At 46.2% G+C, this 22827-nt stretch overlaps 1 protein-coding gene and 1 pseudogene across 1 annotated transcript in view; one reads left to right on the forward strand and one right to left on the reverse strand.

The window, feature by feature from the left end:
* Positions 1-22827, forward strand: part of LOC126473866 (mannose-binding protein C-like) — a 793976-nt gene that overhangs the window by 339604 nt on the left and 431545 nt on the right. The window lies entirely within an intron of this gene.
* Positions 3499-3616, reverse strand: LOC126476052 (5S ribosomal RNA; annotated as a pseudogene).

A 22827-nucleotide genomic window follows, 5' to 3' on the forward strand; every position in this document is an offset into this window, starting at 1 on the left:
TGCTTCTGCGTGTTAGTGTCCCGGACTTTTTCATCGTGCTTCCACGATATGTTTCTAACGTCTGAATAACACTGAATATTCCGTGGGAGGTAACAGTAATCCGGAGGAGAAGCCGTCTTCGTTGGTGCGGCAGTTGCAGTGTGTGGCTGGCTGACCACGTATTTCGCGCAGCCTGAAGTGCAACTGGAGGGGAAAGCCGGACCCCGGGCCTGCCAACTGGGCCGTGGGGGGCGCTCGGATTACCCGGCAGCCAAGGACGCGCCGAGCAGTTCTGCCGCAAAGTGCTGCCCCGTATCCTAGATTCGGTAACTCACCCTGTCAAGTATCTCTTCTCATCTCATTACACACTTGGATTTTATTGTCTTCGAGAAAACTAGTTCGCCTCCTCCAGAACGTGTACACTGAGAGAAACACAATGATAAATTGATAGATTTTCCATGAAAAAATTCTTCTGATAGAAAAATGGTTCAAATGGCTCTGAGCACTATGGGACTTAACTTCTGAGGTCATCAGTCCCCTAGAACTTAGAACTACTTAAACCTAACTAACCTAAGGACATCACACACATCCATGCCCGAGGCAGGATTCGAACCTGCGACCGTAGCAGCCGTGCAGTTCCGGACTGAAGCGCCTAGAACCGCTCGGCCACCACGGCCGGCTTTCTCCTTCTTCACTTTTTTGTCATACAGTATAGATGACAAACAGAAAAACCTTATGAAGTATAGCGGAAAGTAGAACAGCGAATGACTTGTTAAACATCAGAACTGCGAATGGCAGACGTTGTAGGAGTGAAAGAATTCTGGTATTTTGGGAGTAGGACTATACCGATTGACTGCAACAAGGAAGATATCGCAAGCAGGATGACAAAGACGAGGAAAGTTTCCTTAAGCAAAACGGGGGAACTGCTGTCAGATACTAATATGAAAATGAGGGCGAAGTACCCTCTTGCGTTCCCCTGGAGCACGGCGTTCTGCTGAAGTGAACGTTGAGCGCAGCAAAACCGGAAAAGAAATTTGATCCGTTTGAACTATGGCGCTATCGATCAATGATAAAAATGAAATCGACGGATAAAAGTACGAAACGAGAAAGTTTTAAAAGGAATAGATGAACAAAGAACTCTAAGGAGCAGTTACGTACACTACTGGCCATTAAAATTCCTACACCACGAACATGACGTGCTACAGACGCGAAATTTAACTTACGGGAAGAAGATCCTGCGATATGCAAATCATTAGCTTTTCAGAGCATTCACACAAGGTTGACGCCGGTGGCGACACCCACAACGTGCTGACATGAGGAAAGTTTCCAACCGATTTCTCATACACAAACAGCAGTTGACCGGCGTTGCCTGGTGGAACGTTGTTGTGATGCCTCGTGTAAGGAGCAGAAATGCGTACCATCACGTTTCTGACTTTGATAAAGGTCGCATTGGAGCATATCGCGATTGCGGTTTATCCTATCGCGACCCTGCTGCTCGCGTTGTTCGAGATCCAATGAGTGTTAGCAGAATATGGAATCGGTGGGTTCAGGAAGGTAATACGGAACGCCGTGCTGGATCCCAACGGCCTCGTATCACTAGCAGTCGAGATGACAGGCATCTTATCCGCATGGCTGTAACGGATCGTACAGCCACGTCTCGATCCCTGAGTCAACAGATGGGGAGGTTTGCAAGACAGCAACCATCTGCAAGAACAGTTGGACGACGTTTGCAGCAGCACGGACTATCGGCTCGGAGATCATGGCTGCGGTTACCCTTGATGCTGCATCGCAGACAGGAGCGCCAGCGATGGTGTACTCAACGACGAACCTTGGTGCACGAATGGCAAAACGTCATTTTTCGGATGAATCCAGGTTCTGTTTACAGCATCATGATAGTCGCATCCGTGTTTGGCGATATCGCGGTGAACGCACATTGGAAGCGTGTATTCGTCATCGCCATACTGGCGTATCACCCGGCGTAATGGTATGGGGTGCCATTGGTTACACGTCTCGGTCAGCCCTTGTTCGCATTGACGGCACTTTGAACAGTGGACGTTACATTTCAGATGTGTTACGACCCGTGGCTCTACCCGTCATTCGATCCCTGCGAAACCCTACATTTGAGCAGGATAATGCACGACCGCATGTTGCAGGTCCTGTACGGGCCTTTCTTGATACAGAAAATGTTCGACTGCTCTCCTGGCCAGGACATTCTCCAGATCTCTCACCAATTGAAAACGTCTGGTCAATGGTGGCCGAGCAACTGGCTCGTCACAATACGCCAGTCACTACTCTCGATGAACTGTGGTATCGTGTTGAAGCTGCATGGGCAGCTGTACCTGTACACGCCATCCGAGCTCTGTTTGACTCAATGCCCAGGCGTATGAAGGCCGTCATTACGGTCTGAGGTGTTTGTTCTGGGTACTGATTTCTCAGGATGGATGCACCCAAATTGCGTGAAAATGTAATCACATGTCAGTTCTAGTATAATATATTTGTCCAACGAATACCCGTTTATCATCTGCATTTCTTCTTGGTGTAGCAATTTTAATGGCCAGTAGTGTAGATATGAGAAGATAGGGGGCACAGCGCGCGTAGAAGTGCGCAGAGCTGCCTGGGACTCGGGCGCCCTACATCGTTAAGGTGAGATTGTGGAAGGAGCGCACACGGCATCCGCATCAAGTGCCACATATGCACCCATAACACACACACAAAAAAAAGAATAAAGGACGACGCAGCGCGAAGGAACTGTTCAAATGAGACGGAAATCAGTAGATGTGATGACACGTGCAGACAGACAAGTGATTACCATATCAGAAAAACTGGATGATTTACTCAAGAGAAGGAGCTTACCAAATTGAGGAAGTCAATAACGCTTTGGCCCACGTCTGGCCTATCCGCGAGCAGCTATTCGGCGTGGTATTAATCGACTAAATTGCTGGATGTCCTCTCGAAGAATATCGTGCCAAGTTCTGTCCAGTCGTCGCCTCAGACCGTTAAAATGTCGAACTGGTTGGAGGGCCCCGCTCATAATGTTCCAACGTCCTCAATTCAAGTGATCCTGGGCTTCCATTTCAACAAGATAATTTCCCCCCTCCCCCCCCCCCCCCCCCCCCCCGCACACGGCGAGAATTAGTACTGATTGTCTTCCTGCTTACCAGACCCTGCCCCGGCCAGCAGCGTCCCTGGATCTCTCCCCAACTGTGAACGTCTGGAGCATTAAGAGTAGGGTCCTCCAGTCACCTCGGGATTCTGACGATCTATCGCGCCGATTGGACGGAATTTGGCACGGTATCCCTTAAGAGGACAAAAAAAAAAACACTCCATCTTCAGGACACGAGTGGCGTACCGGGGCCATCCGACCGCCGTGTCATCCTCCGAGGAGGATGCGGATAGGAGGGGCGCGGGGTCAGCACACCGCTCTCCCGGTCGTTATGGTGGTATTCTTGACCGAAGCCGCTACTATTCGGTCGAGTAGCTCCTCAATTGGCATCGCGAGGCTGAGTGCACCCCGAAAAATGGCAACAGCGCATGGCGGCCTGGATGGTCACCCATCCAAGTGCCGACCACGCCCGACAGCGCTTAACTTCGGTGATCTCAAGGGAACCGGTGTAGACACTGCGGTAAGGCCGTTGCCTTAGGAGGACACGTAACAGCTGTAAATGTCAAGTCGAATAACTGGTTGCATAAGGGCCAGATGTCTACCGAGCTCTTGCTCCTGAATAAATGATCGAGAGCATACATACGTTTCCAGTCGCTGGTGCTCTGTAGTGTCGTTGGTTAATATTTCCGGACATGAGTTCCTATGTGAAACTTGATCTACTAAGTCCCCTCTACAACCTCTAAAGATGTGTAACACGAATTGTGGAAGACACTGTTTATCTGACACCAAGAGCATTTGGTGAATGTCCGCAGCTCGTGGTCGTGCGGTAGCGGTCTCGCTTCCCACGCCCGGGTTCCCGGGTTCGACTCCCGGCGGGGTCAGGGATTTTCTCTGCCTCGTGGGTGTTGTTTGATGTCCTTAGGTTAGTTAGGTTTAAGTAGTTCTAAGTTCTAGGGGACTGATGACCATAGATGTTAAGTCCCATAGTGCTCAGAGCCATTTGAACCATTTGGTGAATACAAAACGAATAGCATCAAACACTTTGGAAAACGGATAATTGAAATGAGAGACTAAAACGAAGAAAGCAGATGGATAACAGCGACGTGAAGAAATGTCCCTTTGGGTGACAAATTTCTGTTATTAATTACCGGAAGAGGAGTGAGCCGTCCTTGACTCAGGACCCTGGATAACGAGCGCCACAAGGTCCTTCTCAGCTGATCAGAGTATAAGTGATATGCTAGAGGCTTACAACTGGAGTATTACGAAAAGTGATGGACACTGGACCGCTCGGGAAGCGGAGTGCGGGGCGCGAGGTCACTCGGCTACTGCGTTGCCTCGCGCTGCCGGTGTTTGGGACGGGGTGTCATTTCTCACGGTCGACCTGCGAATCAGGGTGAGCAACTCTGTGGCGGCGCCGCGGCTTCCTCCTGCACTTCCCGTGGCGGTGACCTCGACAGCCGGCCCGCTCTCGCCTGCGTGCGTGCGTGCGGCCGCAGGTGGCGGCCCAGCCGCGGTTTCGAGCTCTGGTGTCGCCAGGGACCGCCCGGTAACAGAGAGCCTGTACAGGGAGAGAGTGGCCAGCCGGACGATACGGCGGCCATTTTTCTGCCAAACTGCGGGCGGGACTTTTGAATGGCCAGTAGTGGAGTACACACTCACCGAATCAAAAGCACAAGACAATATGGCGAAATCGTTCGGTAAATGCCTTTGTTTATGTGTTATAATAATTTTCACACAGCCAGTTTACAGGTCTGTTTTCAAATTTAACTGTGCATATTGTAAGTTGTTTTATATGTAGTCAAAAGCAAAAACGAGTTACTTCGCATAGATAAGAGTACTTGGTTGGTTTCCACAAGGCTCCTGTTTGATTCATGTCAGCCCTGTTGACTGCGACTGCCCACTGCTTTCGTCTTTCTTGATTGCGTGGAAATGCTAACATGCGAAATCCATCTTCGCCTCGGAACAAATGCAGCACAACCTGGCATCGTTTACGAACGTCTGCAGAACGAATTACAGATGTCAAAAACAATACTGTACAATTACTAACGTGTTTAATTCAAACATGTAGGCTTACCGACTTCATCACAAAACGCTTCATTATTTCAACTCGTATTTAAGATCGCAAACGCTAATTACGTACTAAAAACAATATACAACTAAATCTAACATGCATGCATAACGCATAACAAGTCTGTCAATAATTTAAATGACTTTTACTCGTTTCCAGAAGTCCTCTGAACTTCAGTTCAACTCAAAACCACGGTGAACATAGGAAACGCGAGAGACGTTTGGCGCCATTTTTGTGCCAAAGCTAATCAACCAATCACGGGCAACTTCACCTGTGGCCGCTCCCTCTGTGCACAGGCTCCCTACCCAGTAACAGAGCGACCCGCCGCTGGCGCCCTCGACGTCGTAACAGTCCCCAGTGTTGCTGGGGCTCTGATTTGGAACTGCCAAAGCAAGAAAGGTAAACAACAGGTAGCGTGCGTGCTGTATAACGTAATACCGTGTTTCCTGACTTCCGGAAGGCATTATACAGGGTGGTCCATTGATCCTGACCTGGCCAAATATCTTACGAAATAACCGTCAAACGTAAAAACTACAAAGAACGAAACTTGTCTAGCTTGAAAGGGGAAACCAGATGGCGCTACGGTTGGACCGCTAGATGGCGCTGCCTTAGGTCAAACGGATATCAACTACGTTTTTTTTTTTAAATAGGAACCCCCATTTTTAGTATATATTCGTGTAGTACGTAAGGAAATATGAATTTTTTAGTTGGACCACTTTTCTCGCTTTGTGATAGATGGCGCTGTAATAGTCACAAACATATGGCTCACAATTTTAGACGAACAGTTGGTAACAGGTAGGCTTTCTAAAATAAAATACAGAACGTAGGTACGTTTGAAAATTTTATTTAGGTTGTTCCAATATGATACATGTACCTTTGTGAACTTATCATTTCCGAGAACGCATGCTATTATAGTGTGATTACCTGTAAATACCACATTAATGCAATAAATGCTCAAAATGATGTCCGTCAGCCTCAATGCATTTGGCAATACGTGTAACGACATTCCTCTCAACAGCGAGTAGTTCGCGTTCTGTAATGTTCGCACATGCATTGGCAATGCGCTGACGCTTGTTGTCAGGCGTTGTCGGTGGATCACGATAGCCAATATCCTTCAACTTTCCCCACAGAAAGAAATACGGGGACGTCAGATCCGGTGAACGTGCGGGCCATGGTATGGTGCTTCGACGACCAATCCACCTGTCATGAAATATGTTATTCAATACCGTTTCAACCGCACGCGAGCTATGTGCCGGACATCCATCATGTTGGAAGTACATCGCCATTCTGTCATGCAGTGAAACATCTTGTAGTAACATCGGTAGAACATCACGTAGGAAATCAGCATACACTACCATTTAGATTGCCATCGATAAAATAGGGGCCAATTATCCTTCCTCCCATAATGGCGCACCATACATTAGCCCGCCAAGGTCGCTGATGTTCCACTTGTCGCAGCCATCGTGGATTTTCCGTTGCCCAATAGTGCATATTATGCCGGTTTACGTTACCGCTGTTGGTGAATGACGCTTCGTCGCCAAATAGAACGCGTGCAAAAAATCCGTCATCGTCCCGTAATTTCTCTTGTGCCCAGTGGCAGAACTCTACACGACGTTCAAAGTCGTCGCCATGCAATTCCTGGTGCACAGAAATATGGTACGGGTGCAATCGATGTTGATGTACCATTCTCAACACAGACGTTTTTGAGATTCCCGATTCTCGCGCAATTTGTCTGCTACTGATGTGCGGATTAGCCGCGACAGCAGCTAAATCACTTACTTGGGCATCATCATTTGTTGCAGGTCGTGGTTGACGTTTCACATGTGGCTGAACACTTCCTGTTCCCTTAAATAACGTAACTATCCGGCGAACGATCCGGACACTTGGATGATGTCGTCCAGGATACCGAGCAGCATACGTAGCACACGCCCGTTGGGCATTTTGATCACAATAGCCATACATCAACACGATATCGACTTTTTCCGCAATTGGTAAACGGTCCATTTTAACACGGGTAATGTATCACGAAGCAAATACCGTCCGCACTGGCGGAATGTTACGTAATACCACGTACTTATACGTTTGTGACTATTACAGCGCTATCTATCACAAAGCGAAAAAAAGTGGTCCAACTAAAACATTCATATTTCTTTACGTACTACACGAATATGTAATAAAAAAATGGGGGTTCCTATTTAAAAATACGCAGTTGATATCCGTTTGACGTATGGCAGCGCCATATAGCGGGCCAACCATAGCGCCATCTGGTTTCCCCCTTCAAGCTAGACGAGAGACGAGTTTCGTTCTTTGTAGTTTTTTCGTTTGATGCTTATTTCGTGACATATTTGGGCCGGTCACTATCAATGGACCACCCTGTATACAGCTCAGCACTATACTTTAGGGAACAAAATACAAGCTTACCAACTAACGTGCCAAATTTGTGGTCGCATTCAGGACTTCCTTCCCGATAGCAGCCAACATGACATACTCAACGACCGAAGTGGTTGCATGTAATTCGGGTGTGACAGGACAGCTACTGTTCCAGTATGTTGGTTGAACCTCAACACCACAGACAAAATATCTGATGTTGTCCACGGGTATTTTCTGAGTATTTTAGTATAAGGGCGCTGTAGTTTCTGATGGCTCGTTGTTGTTGTTGTTGTTGTTGTTGTTGTTGTTGTCTTCAGTCCGATGCTTTGGTTTGGTGCAGCTCTGCACGCTAGCCTATCCTGTGCAAGCTTCTTCATTTCTTCGTAACTACTGCAATATACATCCATTTGCACCTCCTTAATCTATTGAAGCTATGGTTCGCTACTACAATTTCTAATCCTCATACCTCCTTCCATTACCAAATTGACGACTTCTTGATGCCTCAGAATGTGTCCTGTCAACAGATCCCCTCTTCTAGTCAAGTTATCCAACAAATTCCTTTCTTCCCCAGTTCCATTTAGTACTTTCTCATTGTTATTCGATGTACCCTTCTGACATTCTTCTGCAGCGCCACATTTCCAAAGCCTTTTATTCTCTTTTTATCTGAACTGGATATCGTCAACATTTCACATCCGTACAAAGCTATACTCCAAACGAACATCTTCAGAAAAGACTTCACGTCAGTTAAAGCTAATAAACTTCTTTTTTACAGGAATGCTTTCCTTGGTTTTGCCAATCTGCATTTGATACTCTCTCTACTTCGACCGTCGCCAGTTATTTTGCTGAGAAAAAAACCAAACTTGCCCACTATTTTTAATGTCTCATTTCCTTATCTACTTTCCTCAGCATTAGCTGATTTACTTCGACTACAGTACATAACCTTTGGTTTTACTTTTGTTAATATTCGCCTTATAACCTCTTTCCAAGACTCGAACCAGGTCTTTGAACAGCTGTTGCAAGTCCTTTGCAGTCTGCAGTCCGGTTTCTGTACAAGTTGGAAATAGCCTCCCGCTCCATGTACTGTCTCCCCATTACATTCAGAATTTCGTATCGTGTATCCCAGTCAACAACGTCAAAAGCTTTCTCGGTCTAAAAATACTATAAACGTAGGTCTGCCTTCCTTCAGTGTCTCTTCTAAGGTAAATCGTGGTGTCAGTAACGTAATTATGATTTACTCTGTCGGTTATCATAATTACCTTCGTTTCTGTCAAAATACATTCACAACAGTGAAGAAACCTTGTAATATGCCATCTTCAAAGTATACAACGCAAAATACAGAGTAATGTACATATTCAAAACTATTATGATGTTGTTGCAGTCACTGCCGAAATTGCTCAGAAAAGCGTATTTGTAGCGCCCGTTCATTGCACGAGATACCTGTCGGACAGTAAAACTACACATGCTGCTTTGCGTTACTGTTACGGTACGATTAGCACCGCAGTAGTAGCAGACAAGAGACAGAACCGACCAGTACCGAACCCAAGCTTGAGGACGAAAAGTGAACATTACTGTTGTCAACAGCAGATACCGTGAGTGAATGGAACAAGATCGCTTCCAAACAAGACACGCGCCAATGACCATCGACATTTGTACTGTTGTGCAGAAGTTTCAGTGTAACACCGATAAAAAAAAAACTGAGGGTAAGAAATCAAACGAAATGCAGTACACTGTAACGAGCCACCGCAGGCCACGAGTCCGTTATACCAAAATATTCAGGTATAATGTTCCTGAACGGTATCCGAAATTTTTTCAGTGGTGATCGGGCTCACGCTGCTCATTATTTATGTAAGAGATAATGTCAGAGGCTCCGTGAGATTACCTACGGACGAAGCTGTTGTCTGTAGGAAGGTCGCAACGCGAGAAGACAGTAGCGAAATGCAGGAAGACCTGTAGACGATTGGCAGTTGGTGCTGGGATTTGGCAGTTGACCCTCAACGTAAATAAATGTCACTTACTCAGAAAAATAAGCGAAGAGCATCCACTACTGTTCATTACGCTATTGGCAATAAGGCACTGGAAAGAAAAACTGAAGCAAAATATGTAGGAGTAACCACCCGTAGCGATATTAAGTGGAATGACCACCTGAAACAAACTGTAGGAAACGCAGATGCCAGGCTGAGAATCACTAGGACAATCTTGAAGAAATGTAACCATCGCCCCCGTCGGAGGTTCGAGTCCTCCCTCGGGCATAGTTGTGTGTTTTGTCTTAGCGTAAGTTATTTCAAGTTAGATTAAGTAGTGCGTAAGCTTAGGGACCGATGACCTCAGCGGTTTGGTCTCATAAGACCTTACCACAAATTTCAAATTTTTTTTTCAATGTAATCATCCGCGGAAGAAGTGGACTGCAAAACACTTGTAAGACCGACTCTTCAGTATTCCTAGGCCCTTACCAGATTGGATTAATGAAAGATGCAGAGAAGATCCAACGAGGACCGGTCTGTTTCGTCAGAGGACCGCTTTGTGGCCGCGAGGGCGTTACGTAGACGCTCGACACACTGCAGTGGCAGGCGCTGCAAGAGAAGCACTGGGTGACTCGGAGAAGGTTACTCTTGAAATTCCGAGAGCGCACTTTCCAAGAAGACTGAGATACCATATTACTTTCTCCCATACAAGACACGCAAAACGACCACGAAGAGAAAATCAGAGAAATTAGAGCCCATACCGAAGTTAGACACAGCGAATTACTTGGAAGAGCAGTTGAATGGAATGGACAGTGTCTTGAAAGGAGGATATAAGATGAACATCAACAAAAGCAAAACGAGGATAATGGAATGTAGTCAAATTAAGTCGGGTGATTCTGAGTGAATTATATTAGGAAATGAGACACTTAAAGTAGTAAAGGAGTTCTGCTATTTGAGGAGCAAAATAACTGATGATGGTCGAAGTAGAGAGGATATAAAATGTAGACTGGCAATGGCAAGGAAAGCGTTTCTGAGGAAGAGAAATTTGTTAACATCGAGTATAGATTTAAGCGCCAGGAAGTCGTTTCTGAAAGTATTTGTATGGAGTGTAGCCATGTATGGAAGTGAAACATGGACGATAAATAGTTTGGGCAAGAAGAGAATAGAAGCTTTCGAAATGTGGTGCTACAGAAAAAATGCTGAAGATTAGATGGGTAGATCACATAACTAATGAGAAAGTATTGAATAGAATTCGAGAGGAGAGCAGTTTCTGACACAGCTTGACTAGAAGAAGGGTTCGGTTGGTCGGACATATTCTGCTGCATCAAGGCATCACCAATTTAGCATTGGAGGGCAGCGTGGACGGTAAAAATCGTAGAGGGAGATCAAGAGATGAATAAATTAAGCAGATTCAGAAGGATGTAGGTTGCAGTAGGTACTGGGAGATGAATAAGCTTGCACAGGATAGAGTAACATGGAGAGCTGCATCAAACCAGTCTCGGGACTAAAGACCACAACAACAACAACAACAACCGGAGTTAATGGAGAGTCGTAGTTCCCAAGAAACATTCACGAATAGAACAGGAATTCGCGAAATGGTCGTGATACCAGACGTACCCTGAACCACAAAACCATAAAATCGGTGAAAAAAAGAGTCTAGATCTCGATGGTACTTTATATCACCAACTTTGGCCTATGCCAAGGCCGTCTTCAGACAGCACCGTCAGCTGAAGTTAACGATGCGTACAGCAGCCAGTTGGACTCAGTCGGTGAAACTGCGCAGGCTGTCGATTCGCTAAATACCTAGGGGCTACAATTAAGAACAGTTAAAATGGGAACCATTACACGGAAAATGTTGGTGGGAAGACGAACCAAAGACTGTGTTTTATTGGCAGAACACGTAGAAGATGCAGCAAATGGATCAAACAGACTGCCTACACTAAGTTTGCCCGCCCTCTACTAGAGCATTGCTGTGCCTTATGGAATTCTTACTAGGTGGGATTGACGGAGGATTTTCAGAAAGTTCAAAGAAGGGCAGCTCGTCTTGTACCACCGCAAAATATGGGACAGTGTCACGGATATGACACGAGCTAGAATAGCAGTCATTAAAACAAAAGCGTTTCTCGTTACATCGAAATCTTTTCACAAAATTTCAAACACCATCTTTTTCCTCCCAATTTTGAAAATGTTTTGTTGACTCCCACCTATAAATGGAGAAATGACTATCCGTAATAAAATAAGAGAAATCGGAATTCCGACGGGAAGATTTACGCCTTCATTTTTCCCGCGTTCTGTTCGAGAGTGGAACGGTCGAGATATAGTCCTAAACTAGTTTTGTGAACCCTCTGCCGAGCACTTCAACGGGAATTGCAGAGTAGCGTTGTAAACGTAAAAATTATATTCTACACTTTTTCTTTTGCTGTCCTTACACAATGAAATTGTCATTTCCGTGCTCATTATATCCCTTTGGGTGTACCTGTACATTTTCTTCAGTGTTTCCGGAGCTTAAACAAGACACGCCACACTTTCAGGTTAGCCACCGCAAAGCCGCACGCACTGAAGTAAAACAGTGGAAATACGTCCACCAAATATGAATCAAACCATTCGCGATGCTCGTACGAAATATGTAGCTTTACATGCCGAGCAAGTCGTCGACTTCACTCTCTTATACACACAAAACAGTTACACATTGTTTACTGGGAGGTGTTGTCTCAGAAACAAATTAGAAATATCTCCACTCTCTGATTCTGACGAAGGCTTTCGGGAGCGTTTCCTTGGTTTAATGCAACTGCTGGAACTAGAAATCTTCACACAAATATTACAAAATCTCATCTCGCTGCTTGGTTCAAATGGCTCTGAGCACTATGGGACTCAACTGCTGAGGTCATTAGTCCCCTAGAACTTAGAACTACTTAAACCTAACTAACCTAAGGACATCACAAACATCCATGCCCGAGGCAGGATTCGAACCTGCGACCGTAGCGGTCTTGCGATTCCAGACTGCAGCGCCTTTAACCGTACGGCCACTTCGGCCGGCTCATCTCGCTGGGATTTGGCTGAAAAGAACAGCGACTTAAAATGGGATCTCAAACAACAGCCGACTCCCCTATGTTATGTCAACTAGGTAAAGACAAATATTAAAAAGAAAAGATACACTCTCCAAATTTGCACCACGGAGTATAATTTTTCAGCAAAGTATGATTATGAACTATCTGCTTTTTCTATGCACTCATAACCATATGCGTGAAATATACAAAATTGGGGAAATTGTATATAGCACATTCTGAATTGAATGGTGGTCTCATTGAGCGAATCATGTTCCGTAAATCTCTTAGTAAAAGGAAAGGAAACAAGCCTTTCTTGCTCCTAGCTTAGGTTCCCAGCGGTTTACCTAACCCATTTTACGACGAAAGCCGCTGCCAATCCTTCCTTCTTCTCGTCCATCGGTGTCAGATTTCCGTCAATAATGATCTCCACCGCACCGTCGTAACAAAGTCAGTAAAAAAAGATACGTTATGAATGTTGAAACAGGTATTTGCGCCGTCATCTCGTGCGCAGGAAATACCACAGCCTTCAGAAAGTATCGTCCAGCGCCTCATGAACGCCAGCCAACATTGTTGTAATTAGCTTTTCCGCTCCACCAGCATAAATTTCTGGTTAAGGTCGTATGTCAATATCAAGACGCTATGACTGCCAATTAAGAGTTTTTAATCTACGACATTCAGGCCGTTTTTCGGTGTGGCGCAGTTTAAATTTTAATTTATGTCGGTTTTTTAACAGTTCTCCTGTGACTTGTTGTAGCAGCTTCGTACATAAACATGTCTCCTTGACCAGCCTAATACGCAACCGAATAGGTGAGAAATACCTTCTTGGCCTCGGTAGACGACAATGTCATATATGTTGATTGCTGCCGGCCGAAGTGGCCGCGCGGTTCTGGCGCTGCAGTCTGGAACCGCGAGACCGCTACGGTCGCAGGTTCGAATCCTGCCTCGGGCATGGATGTGTGTGATGTCCTTAGGTTAGTTGGGTTTAACTAGTTCTAAGTTCTAGGGGACTAGTGACCTCAGCAGTTGAGTCCCATAGTGCTCAGAGCCATTTGAACCATTTTGTTGATTGCTAAACTGCTAAGAGTTTCTCCAGTGCGAACTTTCATGATACTAGAATAATTGATAAATAGCACGTGCCCCCATAAACGATTTTTAATCAAGGCAGCGTTTCTTTGTGAGAGAAACATTACCGCGTTCAGCAGGTAAGTTACAGCATATGGGGCAATCCATCAAAGGAACTTTCACTGTCAGCACTTACGCACATTTTCGACAACTGCAGGGAGGCAACGTTCTAAATAATACTGGGCGAATATCTCTAACAGGACAGGAGAAGCAGCAGGGCAATTTTCAGTTTATTACGTAGTCCTCATCACGTCATTAGCACCATAAATTTCCAGCTAACTGGTAACTGTCTTCATTTAACTTTAGGTAACTAAATTCTTTAGTCACTTCATATCACAGTGACTTCTGAAGCAAGTTTTCGTTCACACTACAACTGCACATTCGAAATTGGTGATTTCATGATGCTACAGAGATCCCTTTATCTAACATATAATCTAACCTGGCTGCAACACATGTGGGCGGTACAATTGAAAACTTCAGTGCTGATTGTTTACTGTTGTTGTCGTTGTTGCTGTTGTTATTGTGCGGCGTGTCGTGAAGAGATGACTGGAGTAACCAGACTCAAAAGGAGGTAGGTTGCGGTAGTTATTCGGATATGAAGCGGCTTGTTCACGATAGAGTAGCATCGTGAACTGCATCAAACCAGTCTTTGGAATAAAGACCATAACAACAGTCTTTTGACAGTACTTCTCGGTTTGATTTCCAACTTAATATTGGAAGCATGGGGAGCGTACAAGGGATAAGTCCCTGCAAGTGCGCTGTTCTCTGTGCCCTCGGTCGCTCAGATGGATAGAGAGTCTGCGATGTAAGCAGGAGGTCCCAGGTTCGAGTCCCGGTCCGGGCACGCATTTTCAGCATGTCCGCAGTGATGTATATCTACGCCTGTTTGCAGCTAGGGTGACGATTTAATCATCATTTCAATGTAAGAAATGGCGTCTGAAATTCTAGCCCTTAAACGAGCCCAGCGACTCGGATCGTACCATTCAGCATACACTGTGAATCTCCCCTACAGCTCACTTTATGGGGATTGGGGAAAGCTAATCCATCAGATTCACACCGCAAATTAATAGCAAGGACCTCTAGACAAAGGGGCTGGTAGAAGTTCCGCTAGGTGCCAGGTCTCACACTGCTAAGAGCTACGATCGGATCCCTAGATGTGGCAGACTCAGGTGAACATTAGGTCAGTTGTTGTTGTTGTAGTGGTCTTCAGTCCTGAGACTGGTTTGATGCAGCTCTCCATGCTACTCTATCCTGTGCAAGCTTCTTCATCTCCCAGTACCTACTGCAACCTACATCCTTCTGAATCTGCTTAGTGTATTCATCTCTTGGTCTCCCTCTACGATTTTTACCCTCCACGCTGCCCTCCAATGCTAAATTTGTGATCCCTTGATGCCTCAAAACATGTCCTACCAACCGATCTCTTCTTCTAGTCAAGTTGTGCCACAAGCTCCTCTTCTCCCCAATTCTATTCAATACCTCCTCGTTAGTTATGTGATCTACCCATGTAATCTTCAGCATGCTTCTGTAGCACCACATTTCGAAAGCTTCTATTCTCTTCTTGTCTAAACTAGTTATCGTCCACGTTTCACTTCCATACATGCCTGCACTCCATACAAATGCTTTCAGAAACGACTCCCTGACATTTAAATGTATACTCCATGTTAACAAATTTTTCGTCTTCAGAAACGCTTTCCTTGCCATTGCCAGTCTACATTTTATATCCTCTCTACTTCGACCATCATCATTTTGATCCCCAAATAGCAAAACTCCTTTACTACTTCAAGTGTCTCGTTTCCTAATGTAATTCCCTCAGCAGACACCCGAGTTAATTTGACTACATTCCATTAACCTCGTTTTGCTTTTGTTGGTGTTCATCCTATACCCTCCTTTCAAGACACTGTCCATTCCGTTTAGCTGCCCTTCCAAGTCCTTTGCGAACCTCAATGTTTTTATTTCTTGTCCATGGATTTTAATACCTACTCCGAACTTTTCCTTTGTTTCCTTTACTGCTTGCTCAGTATACATATTGAATAACATCGGGGATAGGCTACAACCCTGTCTCGCTCCCTTCCCAACCACTGCTTCCATTTCATGCCCCTCGACTCTTATAATTGCTATCTGGTTTCTGTACAAATTGTAAATAGCCTTTCGCTCCCTGTATTTTACCCCTGCCACCTTCAGAATTTGAAAGAGAGTATTCCATTCAACATTGTCAAATGCTTTCTCTAGGTCTACAAATGCTAGAAACGTAGGTTTGGCTTTCCTTAATCTTTCTTCTAAGATAAGTCGTAGGGTCAGTATTGCCTCACGTATTCCAACATTTCTCAGTACCCTAAGTAAAATCGATATCGGATTTATGTACTCTTCCGAACACATTTTCCAGCTCGAATATGGCTTGTTAAAAGACATCATAAGTGTCTTCATATGCACTTCAGTGGGTTAATTACGCTATAACAGCGCGCTCGCTCGCACACGCACACGCACGCACGCACGCACACACACACACACGCACACTCACACACACACACACTCACACACATGAGCACGCCCGCTCGCGTACACTTATGGGAGATTAAGTGACTGGATTCGTGACTGGCTGCGGGAGTGTCCGACCAGTTCGGCGACCGCTCACTTCTTTTTGGAAGAGCGCCCGCCTTAGGGTGTGGCCAGCAAGCTACAAGGAGCTAACACCGGGGCTGTTGACCCAGCACTGAGGTTCGGCTAGCTCGTGTCTGTGACCCCTGCCACTGGTCGGCAGGCAAGGTCCAAGGTCGTGCATGTGTGTGTGGCAAGAGGAGGGCAGCGATCTCAAGCGAATGAGATGACGAGGACGGGAAAAAAAAGAGAAAGGGACGACTATTAATGTTTGATACGCCGTACTGACCGAGGTCGCTGCCGTTGGGCCAGGGGATCGCGCGGCGATGTGTCCGCTGTCAGAGGGGTGAAGAACACGGTAAGAGCAAACCTCCCTGTGCGCATGCGCAACAGCAGCAGCCAAGACCCAGCTTCTAATGTCAGACGCCTCCTTATTGGTGTGGTAACGTTTCCATATTTCTCAGATCATCGAGATATAGGAACAACATCTTTTGGCAAGTTTCATTCCTAACCATTCATTGTTAAAAATACACTGGGCTGTAGGAGTCCGCCGAAATTGCAAGAGAAATGGCGACGTATTTCCTCCAGAAAATGGTTCAAATGGCTCTGAGCACTATGGGACTTAACATCTGAGGTCATCAGTCGCCTAGAACTCAGAACTAATTAAACCTAACTAACCTAAGGACATCACACACATCCATGGCCGAGGCTGGATTCGAACGTGCGACCGTAGCGGTCGCTCGGTTCCAGACTGTAGCGCCTAGAACCGCTCGACCACCCCGGCCGGCTTTTCTCCAGACTTCTGACTCCTTTTTTCTTCGAGAGAAGTGTCGTAACTGATCATGTTTGAGTTACACCTAAATTGTCTTGTTGCCATATTAAAATTTGCATCTTTCGACAAAATACAGCAGAGTTTACAAAATCTCACCTCACTAGCAAACGTAGTTGATATTGCCACAAAAATCATGGAACAGTGTATTGTTGCATTAGCAAGTGAGGGCAAGACAGGTCAGTAGTTTGTGGAAAAGCCGATGCTCATTAAAAAAATAAAATCTAAGTTCTTCACTTATGTTGTTGCAAAACATACAGCAATATCCGTTTCACACACTATCAATTCGCCTTAAAAATTACAGTAGTCGATTGAAAATATGTGTAGTTATCCGTATATCACACTAGATAAGGAAGCTTTCCGCGTTAACCATAAGAGAAAACACTCTTCTCTTTGCATCCTACCATTTGCCGTAATATCATTTTGATGTCTCAAACCATTTGCTAGGTGTGAAGGACGTTTGAATATTTATCGCCTGCATGTGTGAGCGGCAAGGAGTGCGCTGCATACAATCGACTTCCTTGAAATTGGTGAGTGGTATAGGTGTCCGCCCAAGTTTAAGGAATAATTGAATATGTTAGTTACATTTTGTACACAGCGATATACGACCTATCATGGACCAAACGCAAACTCATTGAGGACCGCTATTCTTTATTGCAAACTATTCAATTTTCGTGCAGTAGATTATTCGATCTCGAAATTTCACATTATCGAATCATAGACAGTTCGTCATGAAGCTGAGGGAATAGCGCTGTGAGATGAGAAGCAGGAAATATTTTATCCAGTATTTCGTTCAAAATCATTTGAGAAAGATCGAGAGGATCTGCTAGGCCCACGACATTCTGGTTCGTCTTGCAGGTAAACCACCGTTCGCTGTGAGACTTCGCCTTGCTAGCTGTGACGTCAGACGCGAAATGGGACTCCTGACTGGCCAGTGTATGTCGCATTCGCAAAACGTTGCAAGTGGAACAGGTCCGAAACTGTCACGGAAAACATGCGGACCTGTCTGCAGGGGGGGGGGGGGGGGGGCGATTAGCAGACGACAGAAGCTGTCTCGCAGCAACGCGTAACATACTATGATTAAATGCAAGGGCTGTGTTGTTGGTTCAGCGTAAGGCGTAGCGTCACTGACCGTTATTGAGTTGTTTGTTGGGGTAGTGGTTTGCGTCTTGACACTTCCAAAATTTTTTTCGTAACATTCGCGTTTTATTAGGTTCTCATACTTTATTATTAATATAAGTATAGACTATAATATTTGATGTTATGTAAATATAAGTTCACCTTTTTTTTTTTTTTTTTTTTTTTTTTTGAGGGGTGATTTGTTCAATTGGCTTATTCTACAGGACAGCTTGCGCAACTTGTATAAAGATATTTTGCTCCTTTCTCTTTTACGCTTCGTAATTCATATGTTGCAAAGATTCTGCTGCTGGGCAGGAACATTGATCAAGTAAGACTGACCTTGGAGTTTTACTAAAATGTAGGAATGATGAAATAATGTTTATCTTAGGCGGACGAGTATTCCAAATTTGTACCGCACTGTTTGTACTGCCACTTTTATAAGCTTGTGTCCTTATTGATTAGACATGGTACTTTCCTTTTCGTGGACGATAGAGGAAATGTGCGTTTTATTGGAGCTAACGTGGGAATTTTACGCGCTCCCGTTGAGTAAACATCCCTGAAATGCCGCTGGAGTGCGTTGCGATCGCGTATACGACGTTGGGTCCCACGTACCGTATGCACAAGTCGCATCGTTCCTGAGCGTTCAGCAGCACGTTGAACTCGGCACGCTCAACGCTCAACATTCGGATGCGCGGTCCGTGTGCCGACGGCTTTAGAGGGAGTGTTGCTTCGTGTGAGACAGGCACTGGGGAGTGTGTGCCTCGCGACACAGAGGGCGACTTCCGCACCTCAGGCAGTACACAACTGGCTCTCCGCTGCGCGGGCCTCTGGAGCGCCCGTGAAAGAGTGAAAAAACAAGCGAGGCGGGCAGAGCGGCCCGAGAAATTGCGCCTCCGTGACCAGAGGCAGGGCGCGACGTGTTGTCGTGAGGTGTGTGTAGTCCCACGCGATGTGCGGGCAGCGGGCGGCGACCCGCCAAGGCCGGCCGCTGCTGGCGGTGGGTGACTGAACGCCGTGGAGCGCGCCCCGGGCTGCTGGACTGGACTGCCCGCCCATCTCCTCTTCTCCCCCCCCCCCCCCCCCCCCCCCCGACTGCGGCCGTGACGCGAATCCCGAGTGCGCAAGTGCCTCGTTCACACCGCTTAATATTCCCGAGAATTTATTGCCAGTTCTCGGCCGGAAATGCCGCTCCGGGGCCAATGTACAGAAAAACGTCCTCGAACCAACAATCTTCCTTTTGGGTGTTAGCTGTGAGCAATGCAGATATCTATTTTTTTTTCTTTCTTTCAGTGTTTGCTCCTAGCAGCGTAATTGCGACTTACCTACGGCTGTAGGCGAGGCGTATGACCCAAGCGTAGTATGCACCTTTCGAACCGAAGATAGCTGGTTCTCATCTACATTATATCTACACTACTGGCCATTAAAACTGCTACACCACGAAGAAATGCACATGAAAAACGAGTATTCATTAGATAAATATATTACACTAGACCTGACATGTGATTACATTTTCACGCAATGTGGGTGCATAGATCCTGAGAAATCAGTACCCAGAACAACCACCTCTGACCGTAATAACGGCCTTGATACGCCTGGGCATTGAGTCAAACAGAGCTTGCATGGCGTGTACAGGTACAGCTGCCCGTGCCGCTTCAACACGATACCACAGTTCATCAAGAGTAGTGACTGGCGTACTGTGACGAGCCAGTTGCTCGGCCACCATTCACCAGACGCTTTCAATTGGTGAGACATCTGGAGAATGTGCTGGCCAGGGCAGCAGTCGAACATTTTCTGTACCCAGAAAGGTCCGTACAGGACCTGCAACATGCGGTCGTGCATTATCCTGCTGAAATGTAGGGTTTCGCAGGGATCGAATGAAGGGTAGAGCCACGGGTCGTAACACATCTGAAATGTAACGTCCACTGTTCAAAGAGCCGTCAGTGCGAACAAGAGACGTGTAACCAATGGCACCCCATACCATGACGGCGGGTGATACGCCAGTATGGCGATGACGAATACACGCTTCCAATGTGCGTTCACCGCGATGTCGCCAAACACGGATGCGACCATCATGATGCTGTAAACAGAACCTGTATTCATCCGAAAACGTTTAAGTAGTTCTAAGTTCTAGGGGACTGATGACCTCAGATGTTAAGTTCCATAGTGCTCAGAGCCATTTGAACCATTTTTGAATCACCGCCAAGAAACCTCAATATGACTTTATTTATTTCACACAAGTTTCGAGAATACAGGGCTGTTCTGCCAGAGATAATCATATTGCACTTCATCACGCAGAGCAGAAGATAATGTTATCGAAACTTGTCGTGATTAAATAAACATTGCAACTCCTTGATGATCATGTGCCTTCTTCTTTTAAATTTTTGGAAAGTGTGTAACACCACCTGAATACAGAGTATTGCGGTTTGAAACTGGCAGTAAAGTTTGCGGGACATAAGAAAAGTGCCCCATTGAAGACGTGCAGTATTATGTGCTTCTGTGAGCAATGGTCTTTTGGAGGTGTCCGATTTCAGATGCACGTTGCATCTGATTCTCTTCGCAATATTCGCTCTGAAAATGGTTGAGATGGACATACATACACTAACAGCAGCAATTCCTTTTTTTGCGCCTTGCGACATGGCTGCGAGTGATACGCCGTTCCTTGTAGACACGTTGGAGACTCCGCGTTCGTAGGCCAACAGATCGGAGAGCTCCTATGCAGTGTCTGCTCACGGGCACGCTGAAACGAGGTAGCTCCTTTCTGGCGTTCTGTCACGCCTCCACATCTCGTTCCATACAACCGACCATCAAGCAGACACCGCTGCACTGAGCTGACTTGTCAGCGGTGGAGGGTCAACTGGCTCCCGGCCACCACCGAGCTCTTTCAAGCAGGTGACTACTACGTTGCCTGGTGCGCTTTCATTGCAATGAAAGAGAGGCGTCACATTCTTCAGAAACGGTAATACCCGACGACGGTTGCCTTTCGAATGCGCAGTCTCCGAACGATATATACTGAAGAGCCAGAGAAACTGGTACACCTCTCACCTGACTAATATCGTGTAACCCCCCCTCCCCCCTCCCACCCCTACCCCCCCCCCCCCCCCGAGAAATCAGAAGTGCCGCAACACGACGTGTCATGGACTCGACTACTGTCTAATGTCTGAAGTAATGCTGGAGGGAACTGACACCTGCAGGGCTGTCCATAAATCCCATGAGGGGCTGGAGATCTCTTCTGAACAACATGTTGCAAGGCATCCCAGATATGCTCAATAATGTTCATGCCTGGGGAGTTTGTTGGCCAGCGGAAGTGTTTAAACTCAGAAGAGTGTCCCTGAAGCCACTCTATAGCGATTCAGGACGTGTGGGGTGCGGCATTGTCCCACTGCAATTGCTCAAGTCCGTCGGAATGCACAATGGACATGAATGGATGCAGGTGATAAGACAGGATGCTTACGTACGTGTCAGATGTCAGAGTCGTATCAAGACGAATCAGGGCTCCCATATCACTCCAACTGCCCCACACCATTACAGAGTCTCCACCAGCTTGAACAGTTCCCTGCTGACATGCAGGGTCTATGGATTCATGAGGTTGTCTCCGTAGCGAACACGCCCATCAGCTCGATACAATTTGAAACGAGACTCTTCCGACCAGGCAACATGTTTCCAGTCATCAACAGTCCAATGTGGGTGTTTACGGGCCCAGGCGAGGCGTAAAGCTTTGTGTCCTGTAGTCATCGAGGGTACACGGATGGGCCTTCGGCTCTGAAAGCCCATATCGATGATGTTTCGTTGAATGATCTGGACGCTGACAGTTGTTGATAGCACAGCACTGAAATTTGCGGTAATTTGCGGAAGGGATGCACTTCTGTCACATAGAGGGATTGTCTTCAATCGTCGTCGGTCACGTTCTTGTAGGATCTTTTTCCGACCGCAGCGGTGTAGGCGATTTGATGTTTTCCCGGATTCCTGATATTCACGGTACACTCGTAAAATGGTCGTCCAAGAAAATCCCCAGTTCATCGCTACCTCGGAGATGCTGTGTCCCATCACTCGTGCGCCGACTATGACACCACGTTCGAACTCACTTAAATCTTGACAACCTGCCATTGTAGCAGCAGTAACCGATCTAACAACTGCACCAGACATTTTTTATCTTATATAGGCGATGCCGCCCACAGCGCCGCATTCTGCCTGTTTACATATCTCTGTATACGCACGCCTGTAACAGTAACTTGCAGCGTAAAAAAAAAAAAAGGTTCAAAATGGCTCTGAGCACTATGGGACTTAACTTCTGAGGTCATCAGTCCCCTAGAACTTAGAACTACTTAAACCTAACTAACCTAAGGATATCACACACATCCATACCCGAGGCAGGATTCGAACCTGCGACCGTAGCGGTCACGCGGTTCCAAACTGAAGCGCCTAGAACCACACGGCCACAAAGGCCGGCCTTGCAGCTTCAGTGAGTATCCAACATGCGATGCTAAATCGACTACGCGGCTGTTACCGCCCGGTTTGTGAACACAGTGTTTATAGGTGTCTAAAGCATCGATAAAAGAACGCTTACTAACTTGTAAGTAATTACAAATGACAGTACTTAGTTGGGTTACTTCGCTCGTCAAGAACTAGTCCATTTG

Source organism: Schistocerca serialis, chromosome 4 (genome assembly GCF_023864345.2).
Source record: "Schistocerca serialis cubense isolate TAMUIC-IGC-003099 chromosome 4, iqSchSeri2.2, whole genome shotgun sequence".
Lineage (NCBI taxonomy): Eukaryota > Metazoa > Arthropoda > Insecta > Orthoptera > Acrididae > Schistocerca > Schistocerca serialis.